The sequence below is a fragment of the Mus caroli genome, unplaced genomic scaffold, assembly GCF_978045245.1.
Source record: "Mus caroli unplaced genomic scaffold, Mus_caroli_1 scaffold_3, whole genome shotgun sequence".
In the NCBI taxonomy this organism is placed as follows: domain Eukaryota; kingdom Metazoa; phylum Chordata; class Mammalia; order Rodentia; family Muridae; genus Mus; species Mus caroli.
Window position 1 is genome coordinate 48626562 of NW_028227258.1, and position 23139 is coordinate 48649700.

The window sequence follows — 23139 nt, forward strand, 5'->3', positions numbered from 1 at the left end:
AGACCATGAGAGCAATTTTATATGAGTAAAATGAACTGTTATTGATTAAAACTGTGTATAATGAAGATGTCTATGGCCTTTTCCAATAAATCAGTGTACTAAGAAAAATAGAATTCACTTACTTCCATGTAAAGAACAAAATCCAAAAGCTACCATGATTGTAGTCACACAATCTTCTCAATGAGTGTACAAACTACTCCTAAGAGTATGGGTAATGCCACAAGTAGATGGCCAATGTAAATAATTTAAATGACACTTTTGGATATTTTTCATCCTATAATGCATGCTCAAGTTATATTTTTAACCTTATATGTGCTTTGAACATATATATATATATATATATATATATATATATATATATATATATATATATATATGACTTACAGTTTTGTGTTTTATGGGATTTCTGTGAGAATGAACACATTTTTGTCTCTGAAATTATATACATTTTCTCTGTTGTTTCTTTGGCTCCTTACTTCTGTTAGTTTGCTTTGTCCTATTCGTTTTATTTATTTTTTTGTACTTCTTTTATATTATCTGAAACTGGAAACAGATGTCCCTCAATTGGATAATGGATAAAGAATATGTGGTTAGTTTACACAATGGAATACTACTCAACTATTAAAAAAATAAGAAAGAACTTCATGAAGTTTGCAGGCAAATGTGTGGAAGTAGAAAATATCATCTTGAGTTAGGTTACCCAAACCCAAAAAGTTATGCATGGAAGGTACTCATGTGTAAGTGGAGACTAATCCTAAAGGACAGGAAAACCATGCTACAATTCAAGGATCCAAGTAAGGCAAATAACAGAAGCTCCTAGGGTCCAGCTTAGTTGATACTATTGGTCTTCCTACGGGGTTGCCATCCCCTTGGACTTCAGTCCTTCCTCTAAGTCTTCCAGAGTGTTTCCCAGAACTCAGTCTAATGGTTGACTGTAAGGATCTGTGTCTGTCTCAGTCAACTGCTGGTATGGTCTCTCAGAACATCCATACTAGGCTTCTTTCTGCAAGCGGAATATGACATCACAATATTTAAGACTGTTTTAGAGAAAAAATCTTTATAAATTCAGAAATCAAGGAAAATGATAGGAATTTTAGAAATCTAATAATTAACACCATTTTAAAGAGTGAAAATGCTCTTTCCAGTGAATAAAGAAAAAAATTCACTTCCCCTGCCATCAACTTCCACTTACATTCACCTTTCCTAGAGAGACTATCAGGTATATTAAAACAAAGATCATGAGTTTCTGATGGAAAGAAGGCCATAGAAAGGCTGAGAAATGGCTGTAGATTGGAGACAGAGAGAAAAGGTGGGAGAAAAAAATTTAAAATATACCAAAGAAAAACTTATTTGTGTTAAAATGATTTCTTACAAAAATACTAATTTGGTTCATAAAACGTCTGACAAGTAATAAACATCAATGACTAAAATCCACTGTTGGTGTATATAGTATGTATTCATTATCATCAGTCAAATAAATATGGATGTAATTAGAAATAAAACATAGGTTAGTAAAGAATAGGGGATATCAAATTCTTTTAAAGCAGACATTTGATAACATGTCATGATTTATTTAGTATTTTTTTTATTTCCCATGATTATTTATAGAGGAATTTTTTCATTTATTTTTGTGATTATAATATAATGGCAGTGGCTCTCAAATTGTAGATCATGACACATAATGGGGATACAATGCCCTTTTTACAGGGGTCACCAAAGATCATCCCAAAGCACAGAGATTCATGGTACAATTCATAAGTAACAGAATTACAATAATGAAGTATCAAGGAAAATAATTTTATGGTTGGGGATACAACAACATAAGGAGCCATGTTAAATTTACCAGCATTAGAAATATTAAGAACCATTGGATTATGATATGCTTATTTCACCTTCCCTTCTATTTCCTTCTGACAAATCCTCCCACATACCCTTGTATTGTTGCTTTTAAATTCATGACCTCTTTTTTTTCATTGTCATTACATGCATATATTTATATACATGTATGTTTCAAACATAACCTGCTCTGTCTACATGATACTTTTTGCATATTTTCAGGGCTATTTGGTATTGGATAACCAATTTGTGTGCTCTTCCATGAAGAAGATTATTTCTCCCACTGTCAACATTTCTTAGCTGTCAGTAATTTTTTGAATAGAACTAAGGCCTCATGTGCTTTTCCAGATCCAGGTTAACATGCCTGTATTGTCCTTTTTCACCTCATGTATATGAAGTTACAGGTTTGGTGTTAAGCCTTATATCCCCACTTTTCAATTTGGTCCACATAATTTCATATTTCAAAACCCAGTAAGAATTTTATTATTTGCACACTACATGTGTAAAAAAAATAAGATACATGTGATAATTGAAAAGGGTGTTTTAAGCAAAGAATGTATTTAATTCTAAATAACATGCACTCTTTTAAAATCACATTTATTTATCTATTATATTTGATATTATACTATCTGCTCTATAGGTACAATTTCATCAAATCTCCTTGAGAGTTTTAGGGTGATGATGTAATTTCTTCATATCATTCATAAGTAGTGAATGATGAGGTAAATGGCTTGCTGACAATCAGCTTGAGTAACTGAATATAAATGTGTATAGAATTTTCACTTTCTTTAACCTCTGAAATAATCAAGCTCTATCACTGATGGGTACAGTAACATCAATTATTAACTATATTCACAGAACACTGGAAAAGACTGGCATAGGTTACTCAACGGATCAACAGAAATAGAGCTTCCACAGGGGACTGGGTGTGAATAGGAAGAAAGTAGGCCAGACCACAGTGCTTCACACAAGGATTGAGTTATTATTATTATTATTATTAATTATTATTATCATCTCTATCCATATTCCCCATTAAATTTCATATCCTTTTCACCACGTTTGTCTTCATAACAGATATCTAACTTCTCATCTAATAGAATTTTTAATTTCTTAAACACAGAATGTACCAGGCTAGACCTGAAGCATTCAATGATGACATAGTGAAAGAGTGTCAAATTAAGTCTTGTAGATATTGCCCTGCAATTTTCACTTCAGACAATCTATCTATCCAATCTTATTCTTCTTTAGAAGCAAAACAGGAATTCATAGAATTCACAAATTCTCCCACCAAAATTTTAAAGGAGCGACTAAGACAATGAGAATTCCAGTTTCATGGCCCACTGTGGTTGAGCACATCCCTCTGTCCTGGATGATCTGGAGTTTTCCTTACCTTTCAGTAGCTTAAGCCTTCTTGAAAGGAGTCAAGTGTGAACCCCAGTTTACTGGTGAGGTATGCATATATCTAATTGTTCTGAAGGCCTTTGTGAATTATGTTATCTTCCAAATAGCACCTTCATTAGCTTCATATAAAGGTATTACTATTACACTGATTTAAAAAAATAAAATGTATTTCTTGTATATTCAGTAAAATCTAAACTGACTTTCCTTAGGACAAGGATTCACAACTTTCCTAACAGTAAGTCCATTTAATACCTTCATGCTGTGGTTACCCCAACCATTAAATTATTTTGATTGCTATCCCATAATTGTAATAATGTTACTATTATGAATCATAATGGAAATATTTGTGTTTTTTTATGGTTTTGGGGACCCCTATAAAAGGTTCATTCACATGCCAGAAAGGGGTCATGACCCAAAGTTTGAGAACTGATGACCTAGTAGCACTCTGTTTTTTCCATAACAAAGTCCAAGTAATTAACATATATTGTTCAATTACTTCTCACCTTTATTGAGTCTTCCTGATAACGCATTACTGGAAGTAAAACAAGGCCTTAGTTCCCATAAATTTAAATGATGCAGAGGGAGATAGGGACCTGGGTGGGAGAGAAGAGAGGGAGTGGGAAGAGGAGAGAGGATCAGATATGGAAGATGGGACAGGAGAGAAGTCCAGAGGGCCAGGACACTGAATGGAAATAGGCAGCCTGGGGGTGGATGGGGGGGAGGGGTAGACAAGGGTACCCTCTGGAAAGTACCAGAGATATAGGAGGAGAGAGACTCTCAGGACTCAATGAGGGTAACTTTAGCCAAAATGTCCAGCAATGAGGAGAGGGAAGTTGAAGAGTCCATTTCCAGTAGATAGACTGGGCATCAAGTAGAAGGACTGGGTTACCAATCCACAATAAAATTTCTGACCCAGAATTGGTCCTGTCTAAAAGAACTGCAGGGACAAAAATGGAGAAGAGATTGAGGGAAGAGCGGTTTATTGATCTGCCCAACTTTGAATCCATCTTATGGGGGTGAGGTACCAAGTCCTGATGCTGTTAGTGATGCTATGATGTGCTTGAAGACGGGAGCTTGGCATGGCTATCCTCTAAGAGGCTATATCAGCAGCTAACTGAGACAGATGCAGATACTTGTACCCAACCATTGTACTGAAGTCAATGGGGAGCCAATGGTTGAATTAGGAGAATGATTGAAGAAATTGAAAAGGAGAGCGACCCCATGGGAAGACCAGCAGACTCAACTAACCCATACCCCAGGGAGCTTCCAGATACTGTCCACCACCAGGAGCATATATGGGCTGATTCAAGGTCCCTGGCACATTTGTAGTAGAGGTCTGCCTGATCTGGTCTCTATGAGAAAAGTAGTACTTAATCATCTAGAGACTTGAGGCCTCAGGGAAGGGGGAGACCTAGTAGGGGAGGGTGTACCCTCATGGAGGCAAGGGGGAGGAGGAATAGGATTGGGAGCTGTGGGAGGAAGAACTGAGAGGGAGGCAATGACTGGAATATAAATTAATAAAATAAATTTAAAAAATTAAAATATTCTAGTTGAATTTTATCTGTTTACAAAATGAGATTTACATTTTAATGTGGTACCTTTCCAATTTGTTTTACACAATTTGACAAAATCATACAACTTTTCATTCATGAAAAGTTTTAGGTTCCACTCTAAATGGTATTACTCTTATAGCATTCATAGCATTTATAAATTCATCTAATAAGAATGTGAAGTAGAAAGGAACACAGTGAAGCAAAAATAGGTAGTCTTACTGCTTTCTCCATATAGTATACATGAGATTCATATTTTGTTATACAAAGGATGCAATTTAACTATGGAAAAAATTCTTGGTAGACAAAACTATAAAAACTGTATTAAAAATAATTGAACACGAAGAACATTTACATAAAAAGGAAAATGTCCCAACTTATCTAGCAGTTCATAAACAGTACTCTAGTTACAAGTTTAATGGCAATGGATTCTACCACCCATATATATATATATATATATATATATATATATATATATATATCATAGCATTTTGTCCTGGGGAGGGGACTTAGTCAGAAAAAGCACTTACTGAACAAACATGGAGTCCTGATTCCAGAGCCCCAGCAAACTGTAAAAAAAAAAAAAAAACAGGCATATCACAGGATACTTTTTATTTACATCATGGAAGGCAGACATAGGGGGTTTCCTAAGACTTCTGGCAGCCAGTGCATCTAATAAACATGCTCTCAATTTAATGAGAAACCTGACTCAATACAAATTAGACAGTGACTGTAGAATGAAAAGGAATTTTAATCTAGGAACATGGTTGCTCTGGGAAGGTCTTCTAGGTCTATGTGATCGGAAAGGGATCAATACTTGTCCTTAGTATACATCTTTAATTCCTAACAATAAAGTTAAGGGGAGTTTGTTAAGTTAAGTTAAGGAATCGGGCCATATTTTAAAGTGACTTCTAATTGAGGGTTAGACAAAATGATATATCAGAGAAAGATTTTAAAGAATGAATCAGCAAATGGATAGACTCAACTCTCACAGGAATTTAAAGCTACTTCAAAGCAGCAGAGGAAGAGGTGTTGTGTGATATATTTGGCAGAACAGTGTTACAAAGACGGGTGGCAGGGAGAACATGCTAGACACAGGTAAAGGAAGAACAAGCAAGAAAATAGGAACAAGCCACAATAATAGAACCTATTGCCAAAGTTAGTTTGAATTCAAGCAGAGCCATTCAGTGAGAAGCTGTTTTGAATGACTTAGCTTTGAGGATTAGATTATATGAAGGCTAAAAGTGTCTAGACCTAGGCCTATGGATAGTTAGAACAGGGAAAGAAACACTCTGGGCTCTGCCCAAGCTATGAGTTCACATGGCTTGCATACAGCTCCCATTTGATTCTTCAATTTGATGAAATAAAAGCAAAATACAAAGAAGGAATCAGGGTTGACTTCTGTCATGTGCACACACAGATACAGAGACAAACACACACCCCTAAGGTAACCACAAGTATATTAAATATAAATGGATTTTTCTGCTTTCCCATTTTTATCAATATAGTAACAATAATTGTATATTGAAAATTACAAATCAGTGATGTAATAAATTAAAAAAGACATCAATAAATGGGCAGATAGTAGGATCTCTAACTGTCAAAACAACCAAAGGGAATGTAAAAACTACTTTAAAATAAAAATTTCTAAGTTTCCTCTATCAGAACTCTGATGACATTCTCTCCTAATAGAGATATGAAGTCATCATTAAATTCATGTGGAACCATAAATGATATATCCAAGCATTATTGAACAAACAAAGCATATCTTGAAGCAATACTCTACCTGATCCCAAAATATGCCAAAATGTTACAAACGTAAAAGCAACATAACATTGAAATGACAACCCAGAGAACACTGAATAAGAAATTCTAGAAAAAAAATGTTTGTCCACTGCCATTATATCTTTAATAGTAATGTATGTGTGCAGAATAAATTTTGTTCTTAGTTTGGACTATACCTAAAAATGGCTACAAACTAGATTTAAGACTTAGATCTAGTGCATGTATATACCTTGACAAGGTAAAATGATACAAGAGAAAATTTATGCAGGTGATCACAGCAGGCACTTTATTGGATGTAGCTCTGAACATAGAAACAACAAAATTTAATGAGGCTACAATACTTCCACATGGCATAGAAAAATATCATCAAAATAAAAGCATAGCATAAAATATAGATTATACTTTCAAAATTATACCCGATTTTGTGTTAATAGTAGTAGCCAGGGCTATACAGAGAAACCCTGTCTCAAAAAAAAAAATCAGGAATGTACAAATCAAAATTACATTAAAATTTGTCATACTTGTTAGAATATCTATTGTTACACCCAGAAGAGAGCAGATATTGACTACATTATGGAGCAAGAAGAAATCAATTGTTTAGGACACACATGGAAACTTATGTTTCTAGGCCCATGATTCTAGATTCAAAGCTCAGTATGAAACCAGTGTTTCTCCCTCTTTTGATTTCATCTTTCTCTCTAATTCTTTCTTGTATGTTTTTCTCCATCCATTCATTCTCTGGCTGCCTAAATTTCACTCCCTTTCCTTGCTATTATGCTCAATTCACACAAACTAGGAAGAAACCATCTCTCAAATTTTTATTTATTTTTACCATTTTTGATAATTTCATATATGAAATATCTTCTAATCCCTCCTTGTCCATGTTTAATTTCTCCCATGTACCCCACACATGTTTTTCTTTGAGAATTAAAGTGAGTAGAGATTCTTGGAATTAGAAAATTATCTTAATATAGCTCTGAATCCAGGAACACCAGATATCAATAAGGTTTCCACTAAAGGGGGAAAGGCATTTTATTTTTTTTTTTTTATTTTTCTTTCAGGCTCTGGGTTTAACTGCAGTAACCACATCTGATTAAGTAATCTTTAAATAATTGCCTTCTTGTTGTGGAGGAGATGATAAAACTGTTCTCAGTTTATAATTTTTATCACTAATTCCCTTAACCTCAAAATTCTATGACTGTAGATTATTATCGATGTGTGTCTTAGTGTGTGTGCACGTGCGTGTGTGTGTATGTGTGTGCATGTGTTTGAAAGAGGCTGGAGAAGAATGAGAGACAGTGCTTTGAGCTGCCAAGTGGTTTCTGGGAACTAAATCCCTCTCTTCAGAAAGAGCATCCAGTGCTTCTAACTTTTGACTGAACTCTCTAGCCCCTACACTATTTATAATGGAACAAATGCATGGAATTTATCAAAAGATGGTAAAATACAGACGTCAAAGATAAAAAAAAATTCTAATTCAGGTAGAATAATTTTGGTTTTTTACTTATGCCCTTCAAAGTCCTCTTCAAGAGGAGAGAAACATCAAACCCAACCTTAAGCAAAGGAAAGAAGAATGGACATTCTGGACTCAATGGACTTTGTAGTTAGGTGTTGGCAAGGGAACTAAAAGGAGGCTGGGTCAAATCATCAGCACTTTGGACTCTGCTCTCAATGGCAAATATAAATTCAATGCGAAGAGAATTCTATCAATGAATTTAAATCAGCCTTGGTAATATCATTCATGGGAAAAACCATAATAATGATTTTCATTGGTGACATTTTATTCCATTAAAATTTCAAGTGAATAACTTTATAAAATAGCATTTGAAACCACTGTTTTAGGTATATAAATTAGCAGGGGCTAATTATATAAATTAGGTATATAAATTATATATATAGGTATATAATTTAATATATAAGGTATATAAATTACCCCCTGCTAATTTATAAGATTATAATGTTTGCCCTCATATGGTTTTGGAGCTGTGGCACAGACACCTTTTTTATTACTATTTATTAATCACCACTAGAGGGCAGGGTTCATTCTTAATTTCACTAAAATTTGATTCATTAACCCTGACTCGGGAAATATAATGGAATTATATATAAAGTTTTGAGAGCATTTTACTAAAGATTTTTTTCTATATAATACCATGTAAGATTTATCTTAGTGGAGTTATTTTTCAAAATGGTCTTGTTTAATTCACAAATTCTATCCTAATCAATGCATTATCTTATAAAGTAAGGTCATTCATAGTCCATACTCAGATGCTACTCTGAGCTTTAGTCCATATTTATTAACATGACATTGTTGTAAACAGTTAGTAAATTAAAAAAAATTATATCAATTAAGCTAGAACGGGTTGCATTGCTAAGATAGTATTTTTGATTCACTGCCTCATCAAACATTTCTTTCACCAGCAATTTTGTAAAACACCATTATTTTCTTTCCCACATTCTTACTCTTCTACCCGGTATTTAAATGGGGAAGCTTTCCTGTTCTTATGTGGCTACTTCTATCTCAGAATGTGTGATGTGCCTTGGTAACCGTAAGATTTCCTATTCTCTGAAGTTGCAGTATTCTGCAATGGTCTCTGTTGGAAAAATAAAAAGTTGTGTGTATGAGAGCTATGAACTAAACTTATATATGGTGATAAATATAAATATTTAGAATCTAGTTAGAAATTAAGCTAGAATAATAATGTGGCAGATGTAGGCATTTCTTCAATACAATACCTTCATTAGCTCTGTGTAACCTGGCTAGTTTCTACTACCAAATATAGTCTCCCTCTTGTTTCATGGCCATAAGACTAATGATAGAGCTGTTCCTTACTTACAATGTATGTGTCCACAATTCTCCCCTTGGAAAAAATAACATGCTTTGGTGATGTGGTAGCTCATAGGTGCGAGAGAGAAGTTGTTAGTCAGGGTTGTCCATGAGAATCTCAAAATATAGAGACAAATGTCATTGTCTCTAACTCTTGTATGGACAGTAAAATGTGCAGATATTAACTTTTTACCTTAAAGTAGACATGCATTGACAATAATTAGGGCATAAGAATCAAGGGGAGAAATAGAGGGAAGTTAGATAAGGGTACAAATATAAAGTGTTATATTCACAAATACTTAGAAGGAACAATGTAAAAGCACCAAACATATAGACCATTGTACTTGTTGCCTCCCAGAGGTGAAATATAAGCTATGGTGGCAGAAAATACCATAAACTTCAAACACATGGCCAGAGGCCCTTGAATTGGAACTTACCTGAATATCTTCTCACAGATCTACCTTTGATAATACCAGAAGCTACCATGCAAGACTTCAAAGGAAGAAGGTAAAACTAGTCCTTGAAGCTATGATGCCTATAAAGCACATTCATGCATCGTATCATCACTATCCTTGGGCTTATTCATTAAAAAGTAAAATATACGTATTGTACATATTAGTATAATTATAACAAAATTATTAATGTAAAGTTAGTTGTATATTCTTGTGGGGCAAAGTTTTGTATTACAATCAGTTTTTCTTCACTTACAAAGAAAATGTCTACTATTCTAGATAAGGTGGCTCTTCTTATTGTTTGTGAAAACTGAGAATGATCGATCATGTCCTTGAGTTCATTTACTAAGACAGAAATGGAAATATTTATAGGGTTACAAAGGAATTTCATCTGTGACTCCCATTACAGAACATAAATATTTACTGTATATTTATCCCATGATGTCTCTGTAGAACTTATTGTAATGAAACTATAATGACTTTTTTTTAAAAAAATTCTTATCTTTAGATGTCAGTATATTCAAGTTTTTGACTACACAATAGCAAAGGTATTATGGCTTCCTACTCTCAGAATTCAGAAACACATAATCAATCTAAATATAATCCACATTCCTGAGAGACAGACAAACTTAAAATTAGAACTATGAGTAATTTATAAGTGGCTTAAAGAAATATGAATATTAAAAATCCCAAGAAGAAAAATAGAGAAGTAGTTAATTATAATTCATTTCCTAATTCCATTTGCAAAGAAAGACTGCATGGTATATTTAACTGATTTTTTTTCACACAATATGTCGCACCCTCTCCCAGTGAAGAAATACAAGTAAATCAACCTTAAATGATTTATTCTAGAGATACATCAGAAACTAAATATAAAATACTGCAGCACATCCTCTCTTTGTGTACTGAGAAATTATGTCATTTTTGTTTTCTTTGTTTACTTGATATGTTTGATTTTGAAAAAGATTTAAAACCCCCTTTCAGTAATAACAAAATATTAGAACTCCTCAAAGACTAGCTTAGGAATTTGACATTCTCTTTGTTGTGAATTAGGCTTTTTAAAAAATAATCATTCTGCTTCTCTAACTAGACTGTATTTGTATTAATTCCCTTGGGTTAGAGAAATACTCCAGCAATAGAAATACTGATATTGAGGGTATGCTCAATAGAAGGTTTGTAACTTTCTATTCTTAGTCCAATAGATCAAATGTCTACACTGTGGACAGCTAGAGAAATCTCATACTATTTTCATCACTGCTGTGGCCTTTCAAGGAGATAAGAATAATATTACACCCAAGGTGAAAGCACCTTAGTCTATAGTATAGATATAAATATTTAGAAATTGATTTACCAGCATGCAAATTTAGTAGAATTTGAAATATCAAACTCTACACTAGGGTCTATGTTCTTCTAATCCATGGAATTTTGAGCATGATTCCAGAATCAGGCATGGAATACTTTCAAGTGTAACAAAGCTCAAACCACAGGCTTTTTTTTCCCTCTTAGATATGCCATAAATGGCAGCTTGTATTTGCAGCAAACAGAGTTCAATGGAGAGACACATAACTAGTCAACAGGTATTGAGAATAAAACATTTGCTTCTTAGCTCTTGTTAATACATCTGATTTAACTCCTGCTCCAACAATGCTCAAAATCATGTTATAAAAGCAAAGGAAGAAAGAATATAAGAGCTAGATGAAGGAGAAAAGTGTTATGAAAGGCATGGATATCACAGTTATGAACTCACAGAGGAAGTAGGACCCACACATAATTCAGGCAGTCATCAACCACATATTGCATATGGTTGATGATTGCTAGTCCCTATTTCTGACAAGCTTTTGAGAATTGATACTTCCTGCAATGGGAAAATCATTCTACTTTGGTAATATGGCCACAAGTGGGACTCCCATGTTCAGTGGATTAGCCTGCAATCCATGTACCTGTAGGCAGCACTAACTGGACTAAGTTAGCTATCAAAATCCAACCAACCAAAATTGGTAAAAATAACCACGAAGATTGGAGGAGCAGGTTATGCTACAGGAGGAGATGACAGAAGTTTGAGGTAGGAAATGAGGATAGATTTTAACATATCTCATTGTGTTCTTGTATAAAATTATTAAAAAATATATTTAAAAATCATCATATTTAATATATTTATCATTTTCACTAAAACTTGAGGATTAGCAGATATAATACGTTTATCATGTCCTTCTGTTTTTGTTTTTTTTTTTTTTAAACAGCATGATACACAAAAATTCTCTAGGCAACTAAGAAATCTTGAGAGCAGGGAAAATAATTTTCCCCAAGGAAGAATACAATTCCCTATCCAATATCAAATTGTTATCCCTGAAAGCACATATACAAATAACAGTATATAGACTAGGTAGACTATATTAAGGACCATCTATAAATATTTACATGGGCACATGTACATATGTGCAATTGTCTACAATTGATAACCAAGGGACCCTGCGTTTGCAAGAGAGCAAGGCACAGTTCATAGGAGGACTTGAAGCCAGTAAAGGGAAATGAGAAATGTTGAAATACTATTATAATCTCAGAAAGTTATTTGAAGGCAAGACATGCAATTCTAATATGAAGGATGGATTTCCTATACTAAAAAGATAGTAATATAGCTACCCTAAAAGATGAAAAGTCAAATCTGAGAGACTGCTACATATGCAGAGATAAAAAAACCAAAAAACAAAAAACAAACAAAAAAATACCTTGCTTAGTTTTAGCCTCAAAATTCAATTGTCATTTGAGAGCTAACACTTTTTGTCACATATAACATGTAAATCTCTGTCTGACTCCAATTATATTTTGGACCTTAATTGAAAAGTGGATTTCCTTTACCATATAAGTCATGCATTTTTCTTTTCTCATGTTAATTTTAATAAATGTTTAATTTTCTGTCCAAAATAGGATGCTAAGAAAATGAAGATTAAATTTCCTCATTCTGGCATCCTCCTAGCAATGTATTATAATTATATGCATAGCAATGTTACCCAAACACACAGTTTACTCTTATAAGAAATATATCTTAAATCTGAAATATGCAATGACATTGTTTGCATAAAAGTTTACTTAAGAATATTTGCCTGTTTGTATTTACAACCATATCAGTATATGTTAAAAATATAACAAGTATCAGTTAAAAATTACTTAGGTAAGAACCTACACATTTTATGAAAATTAATATCCTTTCAGTTAATCCTAATTTATTCCTGTTTGTCATTGATAAGTGTATAAATAGTTACTGGCAAGTAATTAAATAAAAGTACAAACCACATTATATTAAACATGTTATATTAAAATTTAAGTTTAGCATACTCAATTATCACATAAAAATTTGCATGATTGATTCTCATGAGATTTAAACATAAGCAATGTTTGAGAAAACATTCATTTTAGTCTGGCAGTGAATAATTGGTGATATAAAATATGTATTTATACTTACATGTCTTAAAGGTGTTGACCTGAACAAAGCTTAATTTCCTGTAAACATAAAGAAAGCACAATTATCCGAAAATATCAGTGTTTTAAAAATATTGAGTATATTCGCTAACAATAAGGTGTACATCTACACACAAGCATTCACAGACAAGAAAATGCACTTTCCTTTGAAGAAAAGTACATTCTATATTTAAATAACTAGAGCTAGATTAATTGGGAATTGAAAACCTGTAAGCAAGGATGAGGTGAAACATGTTTAATGATCAGACTCTTTAAAAAAAAGCAAAAAACAAAACAAAACAAAAAATCATGTTTCTACACAGGTCACTGAGACTTGTTAAAGTAATTGTTTTCTCTAGAGATGAAACAAAAATACAAAATTTACTACAGCAGAAAAGTAAAATAAATAATGCTCTGTAAAAAGAATATTGGAGATATACCAAAAGATGCTGAACTCAGCTTGTAGGGAGCATGCTGATAAAATCTGCACAAACTAGGATATCAAAATAAATAATTATATGATAAAAGATAGCATCATAAATGAAATAATATTATTAGATCTAAACATGCAATGAATAAACAAAATTATAAATATTTTATGATATGATAAATCAATATTTATCTTGATTTGATAACAACATAAATGTGATCTGTAGCTGAACAATGACTTTGTTTCTCAGATGATGGTTGCATAAGTTTCCACTTATGCCCCAAACAGAAGTACATGATGTGAATACAATCATAAGAAAACATCAATGGTGCTTTGCAAGGAACCTAGCCTTTCATCTTATATAATAACAAGGTCGTAAACAGAGTTCTGAAAGAAAAACAGTTCACTCTGAAGGATATTAGAGAATAAATTGAGGTATTCTTGAATTGAATCCCATATTGGAAAAAAATGGGAATAGTTATATTTTTGGAGTTTTGGATCCAAGGACATTGACACTATTTGAATGATAATTTTCTTATGGTTAATATATTATAGCACTCTGTTTACACATGTGAAAGCATTCCCAATTGTAGATGTCACTTTTACTCTCTTAGATAAAGGGATGAGATGAGAGCTATATTTAAGCTATGTGAGTATATGGCTTGGGATGAGCCCAGAACATTTCTTTGTCTGGTCCAACTATCCCTAGGCCTAAACCTGAAAGCTTCTAATCTCCATACAATCAAATTTTCCATGCTGAATGACTCAATCTCGAAGCTGTATGGCTTAATTGCTCTGCTTGTCCTTATACTGACTTTGCCAATATGATCTAATCTCCTGGCTCATTCTCTCCTCATTCTGTTTTCACTTGTGTGTCTATTTTGTTGACTCTGTAACTTGACTCTGTAAAACAATCCTGGCAAAACTATGATAAATGCCCTTCACCCACCATGTACCATATCACACAAGCATTTTCTCTATTTTTGCTGTTAATTAACATTTCTCTATTTCCTTTCTTTATTGTGAGTTGGGCATGCCCTATCTCAGACTCATTCTGCCAAATATCCCAGTGATTTGTCACATTGTCTGCCCATCAACAGATGTCATTGTTGGGATTAACCATGGGTGTATACCAATGGCCTGCTGTATTTCAGCCAGAGGGTTTAGAGGTGTATGACATGTCCGCATCCAGTCCAACTGGATTACACAGACCTAGAAGGCCTTTGGATGTCCTTCTTGCAAGAACAGCCATGTTTCTGGCTTCAGGATCCACTATAACTGATCTAGGGAAATGTCACAGTAATCCTGATCATTTTATGTTGCTACTAGATCGTCTGGATTAGGATAGATACAACTCAGAGGAGGTTGTCCTTTCCAGTGTATAATATGTGAAGACTTTAATAGAAAATGATTGATTTCTGAGAGCACAAATCTCCCACAACCTGGAACAAAGTCTCTCCATGTTTACAACAAGGCTAGTGGGTTCCAGTGTTGGGTGTCCATGGGATAGCAATGCTATCATCATTTAAAGCTTATTCTGGAAAGTAACAAATCCACTTAGCTTTAGGGACAGAGTATCAGTTTCTCCCTACTTTCCCCTCCCAAAGCCAAACTCAGATATTTTCAAGAAGTTTGAAAGTCACTTAGTAAGAGTCTGTGAAGTAGAAAATTTGAGATGCAGCCATCTCACTGTGAGAAAATAAAATCTGCTTCTTAGGTAATTATAATTAACTGGCTTTGATAGATGTGCTATGGTTTCAAATGATTGTAAATAAATCTGGTATTTTAATAATCAAGGATTATGAGGCATTATGTTGAGAGAATATCTTTCAAAATATGGAAATGCCCTGTTCTTACAACTTTCCTCAAGTTTTTAATTGATTTGGAATAGAAACTTAAGAATCCAAATAAATATCTAACAAAATAAATGATGGCTGTAAAAGTAACTGAAACTGTGAATTAGAAATTAGACAACCCTCTTCCGGTCAGAAAAGCACCAGGGCAGCTGGGGCACAGGGTCTGCTGACACTCACCAGCTACCCACAACACCCGCCACAGGATCTTAAGACTTCTGGTGAGTGGAGCACAGCTTCTGCTCCAATCCAAGTGCTCGGGACCTGAGACTGCATTAGTTAGGGAAGCAGAAACCGGCCTGAGTAGGGCCACAGGCCTCATCCGGCCGGATCAGCGCCAGGGTAGCAGGAGAGCAGGGTTGCCTGACACCCGCCAGCTACCCACGACCCCCGCCGCAGGATTTTGGGACTGCTGGTGAGTGGAACACAGCTTCTGCTCCAATCTTTAAACAGTGACAACGATAACAACTAACCCCAGAGATTACCAGATGGCGAAAGGTAAACGTAATAATCTTACTAACAGAAACCAAGACCACTCACCATCATCAGAACCCAGCACCCCCACTCCGCCCAGTCCAGGGCACCCCAACACACCGGAAAAGCTAGACACAGATTTAAAAGCATATCTCCTGATGATGATAGAGGACTTCAAGAAGGACTTTAATAACACACTTAAAGAAATGCAGGAGAACACTGCTAAACAGGCAGAAGACAATAAAGAGGAAGCACAAAAATCCCTTAAAGAATTGCAGGAGAACACAGCTAAAGAGTTACAAATCCTTAAAGAAAAACAGGATAACATAATCAAACAGGTAGAAGTCCTTACAGAAAAACAGGAAAACACTTCCAAACAGATGATGGAAATGAACAAAACCATACTAGACCTAAAAAGGGAAGTAGACACAATAAAGAAAACCCAAAATGAGGCAATGCTGGAGATAGAAACCCTAGGAAAGAAATCTGGAACCATAGATACGAGCATCAGCAACAGAATACAAGAGATGGAAGAGAGAATCTCAGGTGCTGAAGATTCCATAGAGAACATCTGCACAACAATCAAGGAAAATGTAAAATGCAAAAAGATCCTAACTCAAAACATCCAAGAAACACAGGACCCAATGAGAAGACCAAACCTACGGATAATAGGAGTGGATGAGAATGAAGATTTTCAACTCAAAGGACCAGCAAACATCTTCAACAAAATTATAGAAGAAAGCTTCCCAAATCTAAAGAAAGAGATGCCCATGAACATACAAGAAGCCTACAGAACTCCAAATAGACTGGACCAGAAAAGAAATACCTCCCGACACATTATAATCAGAACAACAAATGCTCTAAATAAAGATAGAATACTAAAAGCAGTAAGAGAAAAAGGCCAAGTAACATATAAAGGCAAGCCTATCAGAATTACACCAGATTTTTCACCAGAGACTATGAAAGCCAGAAGATCCTGGACGGATGTTATACAGACACTAAAAGAACACAAATTCCAGCCCAGGCTACTATACCCAGCCAAACTCTCAATTAACATAGATGGAGAAACCAAAGTATTCCACGACAAAACCAAATTCACACATTATCTCTCCACGAATCCAGCCCTTCAAAGGATAATAACAGAAAAAAACCAATACAAGGACAGGAACCACGCCCTAGAAACAACAAGAAGGTAATCCCTCAACAAACCTAAAAGAAGACAGCCACAAGAACAAAATGCCAACTTTAACAACAATAATAACAGGAAACAACAATTACTTTTCCTTAATATCTCTTAATATCAATGGACTCAACTCCCCGATAAAAAGACATAGACTAACAAACTGGCTACACAAACAAGACCCAACATTTTGCTGCTTACAGGAAACTCATTTCAGAGAAAAGGATAGACACTACCTCAGAATGAAAGGCTGGAAAACAATTTTCCAAGCAAATGGCATGAAGAAACAAGCTGGAGTAGCCATTCTAATATCTGATAAGATTGACTTCCAACCCAAAGTCATTAAAAAATACAGGGAGGGACACTTCATACTCATCAAAGGTAAAATCCTCCAAGAGGAACTATCAATCCTGAATATCTATGCTCCAAATACAAAGGCAGCCACATTCATTAAAGAAACTTTAGTAAATCTCAAAGCACACATTGCACCTCATCCAATAATAGTGGGAGACTTCAACACACCACTTTCACCAATGGACAGATCATGGAAACAGAAACTAAACAGGGACACAGAGAAACTAAGAGAAATTATGACTCAAATGGATCTGGCAGATATCTACAGAACATTCTATCCTAAAACAAAAGGATATACCTTCTTCTCAGCACCTCATGGTACCTTCTCCAAAATTGACCACATAATTGGTCACAAAACAGGCCTCAACAGATACAAAAATATTGAAATTGTCCCATGCATCCTATCAGATCACCATGGACTAAGGCTGATCTTCAATAACAAAATAAATAATAGAAAGCCAACCTTCACGTGGAAACTGAACAACACTCTTCTCAATGATACCTTGGTCAAGGAAGGAATAAAGAAAGAAATTAAGGACTTTTTAGAGTTCAATGAAAATGAAGCCACAACATACCCAAACTTATGGGACGCAATGAAAGCATTTCTAAGAGGAAAACTCATAGCTCTGAGTGCCTCCAAAAGGAAACTAGAGAGAGCACACATTAGCAGCTTGACAACACACCTAAAAGCACTAGAACAAAAGGAAGCAAATTCACCCAAGAGGAGTAGACGGCAGGAAATAATCAAACTCAGGGGTGAAATCAACCAAGTGGAAACAAGAAAAACTATTCAAAGAATCAACCAATCAAGGAGCTGGTTCTTTGAGAAAATCAACAAGATAGATAAACCCTTAGCCAGACTCACTAGAGGGCACAGGGAAAGCATCCTAATTAACAAAATCAGAAATGAAAAAGGAGACATAACAACAGATCCTGAAGACATCCAAAACACCATCAGATCCTTCTACAAAAGGCTATACTCAACAAAACTGGAGAACCTGGATGAAATGGAGAAGTTCCTAGACAGATACCAGGTACCAAAGTTGAATCAAGATCAGGTTAATGATCTAAACAGCCCTATATCCCCCAAAGAAATAGAAGCAGTCATTAATAGTCTCCCAACTAAAAAAAGCCCAGGACCAGATGGGTTTAGTGCAGAGTTCTATCAGACCTTCAAAGAAGATCTAATCCCAGTTCTTCACAAAGTATTCCACAAAATAGAAACAGAAGGTACTCTACCCAACTCATTCTATGAAGCCACAATTACTCTGATACCTAAACCACAAAAAGACCCAACAAAGATAGAAAACTTCAGACCAATATCCCTTATGAATATTGATGCAAAAATCCTCAATAAAGTTCTTGCTAACCGAATCCAAGAACACATCAAAACAATCATCCATCCTGACCAAGTAGGTTTCATCCCAGGGATGCAGGGATGGTTCAATATACGGAAATCCATCAATGTAATCCAGTATATAAACAAACTCAAAGACAAAAACCACATGGTCATCTCGTTAGATGGGGAAAAAGCATTTGACAAGATCCAACACCCATTCATGATAAAAGTCTTGGAAAGATCAGGAATTCAAGGCCCATACCTAAACATGATAAAAGCAATATACAGCAAACCAGTAGCCAACATCAAAGTAAATGGTCAGAAGCTTGAAGCAATCCCTCTAAAATCAGGGACTAGACAAGGCTGTCCACTTTCTCCATACCTATTCAACATTGTACTTGAAGTCCTAGCCAGAGCAATTCGACAACAAAAGGAGATCAAAGGGATACAAATTGGAAAAGATGAAGTCAAAATATCACTTTTTGCAGATGATATGATAGTATATATAAGTGACCCTAAAAATTCCACCAGAGAACTCCTAAGCCTGATAAACAGCTTCGGTGAAGTAGCTGGATATAAAATTAACTCAAACAAATCAATGGCCTTTCTTTACACAAAGAATAAACAGGCTGAGAAAGAAATTAGGGAAACAACACCCTTCTCAATAGTCACAAATAATATAAAATATCTTGGCGTGACTCTAACTAAGGAAGTGAAAGATCTGTATAATAAAAACTTCAAGTCTCTGAAGAAAGAAATTCTAGAAGATCTCAGAAGATGGAAAGATCTCCCATGCTCATGGATTGGCAGGATCAACATTGTAAAAATGGCTATCTTGCCAAAAGCAATCTACAGATTCAATGCAATCTCCATCAAAATTCCAAATCAATTCTTCAACGAATTAGAAAGTGCAATCTGCAAATTCATCTGGAATAACAAAAAACCTAGGATAGCAAAAACTCTTCTCAAGGATAAAAGAACCTCTGGTGGAATCACCATGCCGGACCTAAAGCTCTACTACAGAGCAATTGTGATAAAAACTGCATGGTACTGGTATAGTGACAGACAAATAGACCAATGGAATAGAATTGAAGACCCAGAAATGAACCCACACACCTACGGTCACTTGATCTTCGACAAGGGAGCTAAAAACATCCAGTGGAAGAAAGACAGCATTTTCAACAAATGGTGCTGGCACAACTGGTTGTTAACATGTAGAAGAATGCGAATCTATCCATTCCTATCTCCTTGTACTAAGGTCAAGTCTAAGTGGATCAAGGATCTTCACATAAAACCAGAGACACTGAAACTTATAGAGGAGAAAGTGGGGAAAAGCCTTGAAGATATGGGCACAGGGGAAAAATTCCTGAATAGAAAGAACAGTAATGGCTTGTGCTGTAAGATCGAGAATTGACAAGTGGGACCTCATGAAACTACAAAGCTTCTGCAAGGCTAAAGACACCATCAATAAGACAAAAAAACCACCAACAGATTGGGAAAGGATCTTCACCTATCCTAAATCAGATAAGGGACTAATATCCAATATATATAAAGAACTCAAGAAGGTGGACTCCAGAAAGTCAAATAACAGCATTAAAAAATGGGGCTCAGAACTGAACAAAGAATTCTCACCTGAGGAATACCGAATGGCAGAGAAACACCTGAAAAAATGTTCAACATCCTTAATCATCAGGGAAATGCAAATCAAAACAACCCTGAGATTCCACCTCACACCAGTCAGAATGGCTAAGATCAAAAATTCAGGTGACAGCAGATGCTGGCAAGGATGTGGAGAAAGAGGAACACTCCTCCATTGTTGGTGGGATTGCAAGCTTCTACAACCACTCTGGAAATCAGTCTGGCGGTTCCTCAGAAAATTGGACATAGTACTACCGGAGGATCCAGCAATACCTCTCCTGGGCATATATCCAGAAGATGTCCCAACCGGTAAAAAGGACACATGCTCCACTATGTTCATAGCAGCCCTATTTATAATAGCCAGAAGCTGGAAAGAACCCAGATGTCCCTCAACAGAGGAATGGATACAGAAATTATGGTACATTTACACAATGGAGTACTACTCAGCTATTAAAAAGAATGAATTTATGAAATTCCTAGCCAAATGGATGGACCTGGAGGGCATCATCTTGAGTGAAGTAACACAATCACAAAAGAACTCACACAATATGTATTCACTGATAAGTGGATATTAGCCCAAAACTTAGGATACCCAAGATATAAGATACAATTTGCTAAACGCATGAAACTCAAGAAGAATGAAGACCAAAGTGTGGACACTGTGCACCTTCTTAGAATTGGGAACAAAACACCCAGGGAAGGAGTTACAGAGACAAAGTTCGTAGCTGTGATGAAAGGATGGACCATTTAGAGACTGCTGTATCCAGGGTTCCATCCCATAATCAGCTTCTAAACGCTGACACCATTGCATACACTAGCAAGATTTTGCTGAAAGGACCCAAATATAGCTGTCTCTTGTGAGATGATGCCGGGGCCTAGCAAACACAGGAGTGGATGTTCACAGTCAGCTATTGGATGTATCACAGGGCTCCCAATGGAGAAGCTAGAGAAAGTAACCAAGGAGCTAAAGGGATCTGCAACCCTATGTTGGAACAACATGATGTACTAACCAGAACCCCGGAGCTCTTGTCTCTAGCGGCATATGTATGGAAAGATGGCCTAGTCGGCCATCAATGGAAAGAGAGGCCCATTGGACTTGCAAACTTTATATGCCCCAATATAGGGGAATGCCAGGGCCAAAAGAATGGGAATGGGTGGGTAGGGAAGTGGGGGGCGCTATGGGGGACTTTTGGGATAGCATTGGAAATGTAATTGAGGAAAATATGTAATAAAAATATTAAAAATTAAAAAAAAATTAAAAAAAAAAACCTGCTTCCTAAGTATAGGTTGTATATCCTCCTAGGGAATAGCTAATCTTAGGAGTCAGGAAAGTTTCTGATAAGAGCTATAGTGTTGTAGAAAAATCAAAGCAACATTATTTTGTTCCATATGCCAAGGGACCAATGATGATGCTATTCTAACTTGAATATGTATACTGCTTGGGTATTAGGACACATAAATCAATATTCACAAAGAACATTAGGAATGTTCTAGATTATTATTATTAATTATTATTAGAGTGGTCATGGTGACATATGACTTAAATCCCAGCACTCAGGAGTCACAGGCAGGTAGATCTCTATGAATGTAAATGAAGCTTATTTCTGATTCTTTATGCTATGTATAAATTGATGCTGCTTTTGTTTTTGTAGTCTCTGTGGTCTGAATGTTTCAAAATGCAACTATCTGTGTCTTATATTTATATATAAATAATAGAAAAAAAAAGAAATTAAGTGCACTATATATTGTACCGATGTGTAAAACCTTAATACCAAGATTATGAATAAAGGATTTAATCAGATATGAATCAGATGTTCTATGTCAATCACAGATATCCTTGTCCTGTATCATGTTTTCAGCTATCAGGAAATGGAGAAATTCATGGAGAAATTTTAGCTCACACAGTTTAGCACTATAAAAATTAATTTGAGTAGGAATTGTAATGGCAAATATTCAGATCAGGAAATGGCTAAGTGAGCATTCACTGTTTTGATAACGAAGCCCTTAAAAACAATCTAGTTCATTGAATTAAAAAAAAAAAGCAGGAACATTACATGAACATATTTAAAACCCTAGAATAAAGTTTTATGGAGTAATGGAAAGAAAATGCTATTTTAACAATATATAATTAAACACTACTAATCAAAATATAATTATGAGTTATAATTTTAGTTTTTAACATTACAATTACAACTTGTTTTTCAGTTACCACTCCGTTGTAATAATTATACTGAAAACAAATCATAGCTGTTGAATGGCAGCCTCTCTAGAACTTATTTATATCTTACTTTAGTCGATTAACTTGAGAGAAAGATCCAAATTCATCAAGATGTGCTTTATCTGATTTTTGTATCATGAACACCTTTTAACAATATTGTAAAACAACCGTCCTAATGTTTAGAAATGAGATCTTAAATATTTAATACATGGTTAGAATTATTACATGAAATGTGAAGAATAGCGATTACAATAGTGGGAATAGCAGTATATGATTTTTTTTCATTGAATCCATAGAGAAATTTTGCTAATGCTTTGATGAAGTATTATAGCATCTCTGAGTGACA